The following is a 10,241-nucleotide window of genomic DNA, read 5'->3' on the forward strand; positions in this document are numbered from 1 at the left end:
TATTATGATTTTGAATGGTTCTTGTTGACTTCCATAGGACAAACAAGGAGCAAGTGGCAAATCAAGACTCCAGAGAAGCCATCAAATTAAAGTCAACCGTGAGTTGGTGGGAAGTATGGTGGCAAATTTGTTTCACCGTTTTAACCAATCATGTACTTCCATGAACTAAACGTCTCGCTCTCTCGCTCTCTCTCTCTCCCTCTCTCTCTCTCTCTCTCTCTCTCTCCCTCTCTCTCTCTCTCTCTCTCTCCCCCCCTCTCTCTCTCTCTCCCCCCCCCCTCTCTCTCTCTTATCCTACAGGTATGTCAAGGAGTCTGTCTAGCATGGAGAATAAGGTGACCAATATGGATGAGCTCCTCAAGGTCAGAAATGCTGCTGTGTTAAAAGTGCAGTGTGATATTTGTCACAATTATAGTTTTCAGTGGTTGGGAGTTTTATAGTCTTATCCTCTGTTTCGTTTCAGGAGGCTCAAATGGAACTGGAAAGAATGGAAATGGCTATAGGAGAGCCTACAGACGCCAACGGGGTAAAGTATCACAATGACGATGGACATGTAGTAAGAGGGGTGTGGTCAGTGGAGTAGATTACAGAGTTTAGGGCCACTGGAACCTTCAGTCAAAGTGCTCTCTCTCACCACAGAGATGTATTGTTATCAAATCAGCAAACAGTGAATATGATTAAATAAGTGATAGTGCTTAATCTGGTTAATTTGGGCCTAACCTGTGTTCCCTTCTTCAGCAGATAAAATACCTTGAGCTTCTACTACAGGGAGCCCAGCTACTGTTTCCAAGTAATTTGAAATTAGATAACACGACTGCTAGCCTCATCATCAACTGCGCTGGGGGAGTCATACTCCTCAAAATGAAAAGATGTGGCGTGGACAGTGACACTAATGTGGTGGGTCAAGCAATTATAACTTTCATCTTTATTCCACAGTAGGTGCATGTAAAATGTTAATGTATGCCTACATACTACTGTAAACCAACAGTATACATCTGTTTTTAGTGTTGGGACATATGACAAAAGTGGAGGTCATAGATAGGGCATTTCGCTGATGTTCTGCTGTCTTCAAACAGGACAAGGAAATGTTTGATTTGGCCTTTGAGATTTATAAGGCAGTAAGCTTAGTGGTGACCACAGAATCTAATGAGCCCTTCTTCATGAAGCACCCAACAGGCAGCATCTACCAGATCAGGTTAGTGTTTACAACCCGGGGCTCCTCCATCTCACTCATTGGTATAGCCTCCAATTCTACAATCTTATAAAAAAGGGTTCTAAAATGGTTCTTTGCGGAGGGATAGGGTTCTACAAAGAACCATTTTCATCTGAAGAAACCTTTTTGAAAGACAATGGTTTTTTGTAAGGCAAATAGTTCTACCTAGAACCTTTTTCATACTCATAACCGTAGTTCTACATAGAACCCTTCTTAATCTGAGTAAGGTTTATTATTATTTTTATTTTTATAACATTTTAGCATTCGGAGTTTGAGTAATCTGATAAATGTAAAAAGATTGGTGTGAGAATGTTTTAAACTGTACCTATATGGGAATATTTGTGTATTTATCTGGTATTCCATTAATAATTTCCAGTGTTGATTCAGGAGTTGTGGGCGATTGAAATTGCCAATTGTTGGATATCCTCACTCTGGCTGGATTCCAATAGGAACTACACATCACTTTGCAAGCCAGGATAATGTGGCCTGTAAACCAGGAGTTTCTTAACACCACTGTGTTAGGGTATAACTAAGCCCTCAAAGAAAGGCCTTATGATAAATGTAATGTATTGTCATAAAGAGTTTAATTTTAAAGGATTATAAGACTGGTGGAAACCGTTCATTGAGGGTTCTAGGAAGAACTCTTCAAAGATATAAGGGTTCTCGGTAGAACACTTCATAGAGGGTTCTAGATAGAACCTTTAGAGGATCAAAGGGTTCTAGGCAGAACCCTTCATAGAGGTTTCTACCTAGCAACAAAAAGGGTTCCCCTATGGGGACAAATCAAAGAACCATATATGGTTCTACTTAGCACCAGTAAAACTATGCGTCTTGCTGTCCTCTACTTGAATGTGAGCCATCTGACTCTTGTCTCGTCTCCCTCAGCCTCACCCCATCACAAATGGATAACAAGGTTCTAGGGTCCGAGGACGATGCATACATCAAGCTTCCATCTTTCTCTGCATTGAATTCCTCTCTGAAAAACCTCTCAGTTGTTAATGTACAGGTCTGTACGATAAACAACATTGATGATGCTGTTTTGTTGTGCAAATAGTATTTTATTCTGATATTTTTTTTATTCCTCTCAGGTGACCACTTTTATAGGCAACCCATTTCCGTCGACTGAAAATATCACAGGAACAGTGTGTACTATTGTACTAAGGGATGGATTGAAGGAAATCAGTGTACAAAACTTGACAGAGCTAATTGAGGTAGGCTACAGGATAGGCCAACTTCTTTAACTTTAATCTGCTGTCATTTCATCCTCGTTTCCCTAACAAAGATGAGGAAACCAATGTAAATAGGTTTGGTTGTTTCTCTCCCTTCTCTATAGATCATTCTGCCACGCCCAGATGCTCCTGTGCTCTCTGGCACGACTGTATCCTTGGAGGAAGGGGCTCGGGTTGGGACCTCTTTCAATACTACGGACCCCAACATCACAGTCATATTCACCGTAGAGCCCAGTGTCAATGTGTCCCTACAGCTGCTGCTGGGCCTGGGCTCCCCACCCAATGACACCCATTATAAACACCGTACCGTCCTGAGACAAACAGGTAGAGGAGGATTTTACCACCATAATTACTGCTAGGCATAACAATACATCCGCTGTGCTTCTGCTTTCAGTCAATCTAGCTGACTGGTATGTACGTAGATTCACATACTACTTTGATATTCATGGTGACTCACAAGCTTTAAGACATGTCGGTCCGACATTTCACACTGTAATTGGAGGTCGGGCTCTCAAAGGTACTGTTGGTTTGCTTTCTTAGTCTGGGTGGTACAGAGTAAGCCATGTTCATAGCCTACTGTGGTCTTTCAGAGGGTTATCGCTGGCTGGTCACCCCTGAGATGATGGAAAAGGAAATAGGCACCTGGTATGTGAATGCCAGTCTGTTTAACGCAACGTGGAGCAAGGGCCTGACACTACAGATCACCACCTTCACCACTAAGTGCATGTACTGGAACACTAAACAGCTGACCTGGAGCATAGCTGGCTGCTGGGTGAGGCTGCTGACATCAGTTTATGAACAAACCCAATTGGTCAGTGTAGGTATGTGTGTTTGTGACATTGGGTTTGTCTGTGTTGTCTTGTTCTAGGTGGGTATACAGTCAACTCCCAGGATGACACATTGTCTGTGTAACCACCTGACATCGTTTGGGAGCTCTTTCATTGTGATGCCCAACTACGTGGACGTGTCGCTTACAGTTCAGTACTTTTCAAAAGTGAATGAGAACTATGTGGTGGTGGTGTTGCTCTCTGCCTTCTTTGGCCTGTACCTGGTCACTCTGCTCTGGGCCTGCTATGCAGACAGGAGGGCACTCACCAGGGTGAGTCTATCAAGGCGTGTACAAACACACACACACACACACACACATACACACACACTCACTGAAACACTTGTTTTGTTCGCAGAGGAAGATGACACTCCTGAAGGATAACCACCCATGTGCCAGTTATAACTACCTACTGAATGTCCAGACTGGCAGTCGGAGAGGGGCGGGTACCTCTGCCAATGTAAGATGGGGTGGTAACTGAATAGATCCTTCATTCATTTCTGTGGTCAGTTTACTTAGCATAGGAATATCAATACCAGTATCCATGCTCCTAATCAGAGTATTTTTTTATGTAGGTTACAGTCAAGTTGTTTGGCACAGAGGGGGAAAGCGAGCCCCACCACCTAAGTGACCCTGATAAACCAGTATTTGAGAGAAGGGGTGTGGACTTGTTCCTGGTGACCACACCCTTTCCCCTAGGGGAGCTGACGGGCATCCAGCTGTGCCATGACAACTCTGGGGGGCACCCTTCCTGGTAAGCAGCAGGGCAGATCACACCATCATCCTTGTAATTATTATGACTTTTGTTTAAGTCAAGATCTTTTTGAAATCACTCCATACTTTCCATTGGCATGTTTAAAAATGATTTGTGGCACACTGAACTCTTAGGTTCTGTTAAGAACCTGCAGGGACAACTAGGACCTATAAATACTGGGCTGTTAAAGTAGTTTAGGGGTGACATTATCAAGCTTTGCTCCCCTCACCCCAGGAGACCTGGTTGAGTTTCATTACAATGACACTTCAAAATATTATCTTTGCCTCCTCCTCTCCTAAAATGCCCCTTTAACTGGCTGTTTAACACCTGTCTTAAAGGTCCAATGCTGCCGTTTTGATCTCAATATCAAATCATTTCTGGGTAACAATTGATTGTTTTCAATGAAAATTGAAAGAATTTTGCTAAGAGGGGAAAAATAGCTGTTATTGGGAGAGAGGTTTGGAACTCTCTTTCTTATTGGTCTATTGTCACCAGGCAGGCCAAAACTCCATCCCACCAAAACAGGCTGAAATTCCAGGCTGTCTTTTTAAACAGCTCTTACACTAAAAGGCATTATCATCAATTTCACAGTATTTTTCCAACCTCATAGTGTGGAAATATAAAACACAGGAAAATCAAGGTTTTGACTGCCCTGGGCCTTTAAATACCACAACGAAAAACATTGCAACCCCTGCTATGCTGGCAGGGACTTGTTTTCGTTTCTAGGAATCTCTATCTCTACACTGAGGGAATAATACACAGTTTCCTGAGTGTGATGTCACGTTTCCTCCCACCAGGTATCTCAACAAGGTGACAATCCAAGACCTGCAGACACAGAAGGTTTGGCACTTCCTGTCCTCATCATGGCTGAGCTCCGACAGAGGGAAGGGGCTGACCAAGAAGACCCTCAATGCTGCCAAGAAGAATGAGATCAGAAGCTTTAGGTGACTGACCACCAGTAGAGTACAATGTTACAATATTTATGTAGAGGATTTCTAAGCAAGATCAAACATCTTGCAATGTGTCATGGATTGTTAATTCTGAACCCTTGTATCCTAGTCTGCTTTTCCAATGTAATATCCATGACTTCCACCCTGGTCATCCCCTAATGTCCCACACTTTCTATGTCCTAGAAATATTTTCCAGACCAGGACGTCGACAGGCTTCAGAGATCAGCACATCTGGGTGTCCATCGTAGACCCTCCCTGGCGTAGCCCCTTCACCCGAGCACAGAGGGTGTCCTGCTGCATGAGCCTCCTGCTCTGCACCATGGCCATCAACATCGCCTTCTGGAAGATCCCCAAAAACCAGCAGTCTCCTGTCATCTTCACCATTGGTAAATCCATAGAGATACAACATTATATTGGGAACTGGATAAGTCCTTGTGGGTGAGTTAATCAGTCCTCTTTTGTGACTGTGCCGTTCATAGCCCACAGCTAATGAGCTGCCTCTGATAAGGATGGGCAATTTTATTCTCCACTCACATAGAATTGGGACATTTTGGCTACCGGAAAAAGTATTTTCTACAGTAAAAAGAGAGCAGTGCAATACATGGGAATTACGATTAGCCTGCAATATGGATGATAACATATCTGACTTTTTAGATGCAGCTGCGTTAAGTATCAAAGACAAGGACTTGTCTCAGTTATAAATGCCAGGTCCCATTCAAGGCTTTTTTGTCCTTGGTGTTCACAGAGTTACTAGTAGTTGTAGGCAGTGGATGGCTCCTCATAACCCTTCAATGGACAACGTTTCAGCCACATTCTTTCAACTAACCAGCCCTGAAAGACCTTGTCACACAGCACATAGTGGTTATTCAATGACCCCAAGCCCTTGATAAACCTTTCATATGGCTGAGACATACTTGACCCAGAACAACACAACAAGTGTTCAGACATTGAATTATATATTGAGTGATATAGCCTCTGTTATTGTGCCTTGACTCCATAATGGTGTGTGTTTTCTTGTCCCAGGTTCGGTAGAGGTCACTTGGGAGGAGATCATGGTGGGGGTGGAAAGCGGTTTGCTCATGTTCCCCATCAACATCCTCATCATCACCATATTCCGCAGTATCAAGCCACGATTCGTCCAACCAAAGGAGAAAACCCACGATATGCAGGGCCTGAAACCCATTGCTATTACCATGCCAACCATTCTTAAGGTCCTCTCTTTACATTTTCAAAAGAAAGTGTTGTTGCTGTGTTATAGTTCAGCTCCATACTTTATCTATAACCTTCAAACACTCCCTTTGTTTATTCCTTTAAGCTGTGTCTTTGTCTTACCTTCAAGGCCATACGATATATTATTGGTTATAGCAACCAATAGGTTGTTCTGTCCTTAAGTACTGTATTCCTGTGTACTGTGTCCCTATCTAGGACACAGAGGAGATGGTGAATCTGCTCTGTAAGAGCCAGAGGAACAAAGTGCCTGAGCTAGAGAAGAAGCCGGAGTCATGCGATGACCTTTGCTCAGCCTTGGACAGAGTGCAAGGGGTCATTCAGCTTATGCAAGGTGCTTCACTGACACTGCAAGAGCAACCTTAGAAGTCACATTAACGCAATAGTTGGAATTGCAGTCACGTAATTCCAGTTCACACAGGTTTTGATATCATTGTAATTGTTGGAGATGTCTTGAAATTTGACATATCTGCCTTCGTATCACTAGGGTTGAGTGAGAGTGACCCACACTGGGTCTACTGCAGCAAGTTTGTCATGTACTTCCTCCACCACCTGTCCATGTGCCTGGAGCGGCTGGATGAGAGTGCCTTCCCCACCCCAGAGGCCCGTCAACACATCCTGAACACCGTCCACCTGCTACTGAAGACGTCTGAGATGGTTTTTACCAGCCACATGGCTTACAGGTTGGACAATATACTTGTGCAGAGAGGGGAATAGAAATAACATTAAAAGATTGGCTTTTCAAAAAAACACTTTACACGTCATTCCCTTCCTCTCAATTTCCAATACAGTTGAATTTCTCTGTATTTGTGTGAATATCGTTGTCATACATTACTCTGACCAAGTACCTAAACAGACTTGTGTTTCCTCTGTGACTCCTCTCCAAGTCCTGCCCGTGTTGCTAAGGAGAAAAGGAAAAGCTCAAGCTGCTGGCTACCCTGGTGGTTTGTGTTCGTGGGCTGGTTCTTGCTCGTCTCCATCAGTGTTGTGTCCACGTACTTCACCCTGATGTACGGCTTTTCCTATGGGAAGGAGAAGTCCATCCAGTGGGTTATCTCTTTGGCCATGTCCCTCTTCCAGAGCATCTTCATCATGCAGCCTCTTAAGGTAAGACCAGGGCTCTATATCTTACATGAAGAACATAGTCCTGAAGTTCTGTTCAATCAGTCAATTATCAGCAGATGTAAAAACAAGAATTTCATTTGATTCTTGGGTTTATTCTCAGGTGATTGGCATGGCGATCTTCTTTGCCCTCCTCCTCAAGCCAGTGGCAGTAGAAGACAGTGAGGAGGTTGGACTACTCCTGAAAGGTAAGATAATCTACCACAGAATACCTACTGTACAGGGTTCTCACAAAACCATTATGCTTTACCTTAGTGACAGTTTTGCAAAGGCATACTTTATCTGTGTTTCTCAGTACTAGTACTCAGAAAAGGCAATTACATCAACCCAACTCTCAGTATTGATCAAGGGTTTTACAGAGAGAGAAGGGTTACAGTCAGTATCTAAAGTGACTGTCATAGAGAGAGTCAAAGAAAATGTGGGGGGTTTTCATGTCCACACCTACTCTCATGCAGATATACAACAAAGCCTTGGATATGAATGGCTTCTGTCAAACTATTGAAACCTGTCTATTCTGCATAATTAATAGTATATGCATGTTAGACTGGAATAGAGCTGTAAGTCTGTTTTACTCTGAAATAGTATGAGAAGCATAGTATTTTGGTAGTATTTTGCTGCTATTTTGGCCAGGCCTCTATTGCAAAATAGAATTTTAATATCAATGAGACTAACCTGGTAAAATAAAGGTTAAAAACATTTAAAAATATAAAAACCTGTGTTAGTATGTCACACCATGACATTGTGCCTGAGAGGCTCACAGGTATTCTGTTCTGTTGAGCTTCCCTTCTGAGATGTTGAAAAGAAAAGTCCTTACAAAAAGGCCCGTCTTATCTGTTTTACAGAACAACAGGAGATGTGTAAATTGTACTCGGGCAGGGAGATACACTGAGGAAACACAATTTAGCTTGACATGCTGTCTCCAGAGGATCAATGGGGTTGGAAGGCCTGATGCCCTACAACAGACATCCTCTGCTCTGCTGCACTGACTATCAATGTGGCAAATTGAGAATATAAGTTATTTGAAAATACAGTTGTAATGTTTTCATTGAATACTTGTTACTCTTATCTTATAAGAAATGTATAAAGCATAATATGTATGAATGTATTGAAAACTATTGTATCATTGAAATTGTAATATTTATTAATATGCTGATAGTTAGAAACGTTTATTCTTGTGCATTGTATGAACTTACTCAATGTATGGAATTACTCTATATTATATTTATTTTATCACAAACTGCTGATATATTGTTTTACACTGTTCATTTATAATTACTTTTAAGTAACACCTCCAAAATCATTGTCACCCAAGACTGAATAACATAAATAATACAAAACCTGAGCTATATTGAATGTTTTATGAGATTAAATAACACATTGGGAAGGATCATAGACCATTCCTCCATACATAATCTTTCCAGATCCTTGATATCCTTCGGTCTGAGATTATGGACTACCCTCTTCAGTTCAAACCTCAGGTTTTCAATGGGGTTCAAGTCGGGAGACTGAGATGGCCATTGCAAAATGTAATTTGTTTGGTAAATTAATCATTTCTTTGTGGATTTTTATGTGTGCTTGGGGTCATTGTCTTGCTGGAAGATCCAAGTTTTAGCCAAACAACTGTCCCTGTACTTTGTACAGTTCATGATACTGTTCGTTGACCTTAACAAGGGCCCTAGGACCAGTGGAAGCAAAACCGCCCCATAAAATCAAACCGTCTTCCTCACCGTGAGTAGGGACAAGATACACTTGGGTCCTTTACCAGGCAACTTCACCACTGCTCCAGTGGTTTTAAACTTCTTAATTGTTGCCATAATAGTTGTTAGTGGTATATGTATATATATATACAGTGGGGAAAAAAGTATTTAGTCAGCCACCAATTGTGCAAGTTCTCCCACTTAAAAAGATGAGAGAGGCCTGTAATTTTCATTATAGGTACACGTCAACTATGACAGACAAATTGAGAGAAAAAAATCCAGAAAATCACATTGTAGGATTTTTAATGAATTTATTTGCAAATTATGGTGGAAAATAAGTATTTGGTCACCTACAAACAAGCAAGATTTCTGGCTCTCACAGACCTGTAACTTCTTCTTTAAGAGGCTCCTCTGTCCTCCACTCGTTACCTGTATTAATGGCACCGGTTTGAACTTGTTATCAGTATAAAAGACACCTGTCCACAACCTCAAACAGTCACACTCCAAACTCCACTATGGCCAAGACCAAAGAGCTGTCAAAGGACACCAGAAACAAAATTGTAGACCTGCACCAGGCTGGGAAGACTGAATCTGCAATAGGTAAGCAGCTTGGTTTGAAGAAATCAACTGTGGGAGCAATTATTAGGAAATGGAAGACATACAAGACCACTGATAATCTCCCTCGATCTGGGGCTCCACGCAAGATCTCACCCCATGGGGTCAAAATGATCACAAGAACGGTGAGCAAAAATCCCAGAACCACACGGGGGGACCTAGTGAATGACCTGCAGAGAGCTGGGACCAAAGTAACAAAGCCTACCATCAGTAACACACTACGCCGCCAGGGACTCAAATCCTGCAGTGCCAGACGTGTCCCCCTGCTTAAGCCAGTACATGTCCAGGCCCATCTGAAGTTTGCTAGAGTGCATTTGGATGATCCAGAAGAGGATTGGGAGAATGGCATATGGTCAGATGAAACCAAAATAGAACTTTTTGGTAAAAACTCAACTCGTCGTGTTTGGAGGACAAAGAATGCTGAGTTGCATCCAAAGAACACCATACCTACTGTGAAGCATGGGGGTGGAAACATTATGCTTTGGGGCTGTTTTTCTGCAAAGGGACCAGGACGACTGATCCGTGTAAAGGAAAGAATGAATGGGGCCATGTATCGTGAGATTTTGAGTGAAAACCTCCTTCCATCAGCAAGGGCATTGAAGATGAAA

The sequence above is a fragment of the Coregonus lavaretus genome (genome assembly GCF_964263955.1).
Source record: "Coregonus lavaretus genome assembly, chromosome: 4".
Classification (NCBI taxonomy): Eukaryota; Metazoa; Chordata; class Actinopteri; order Salmoniformes; family Salmonidae; genus Coregonus; species Coregonus lavaretus.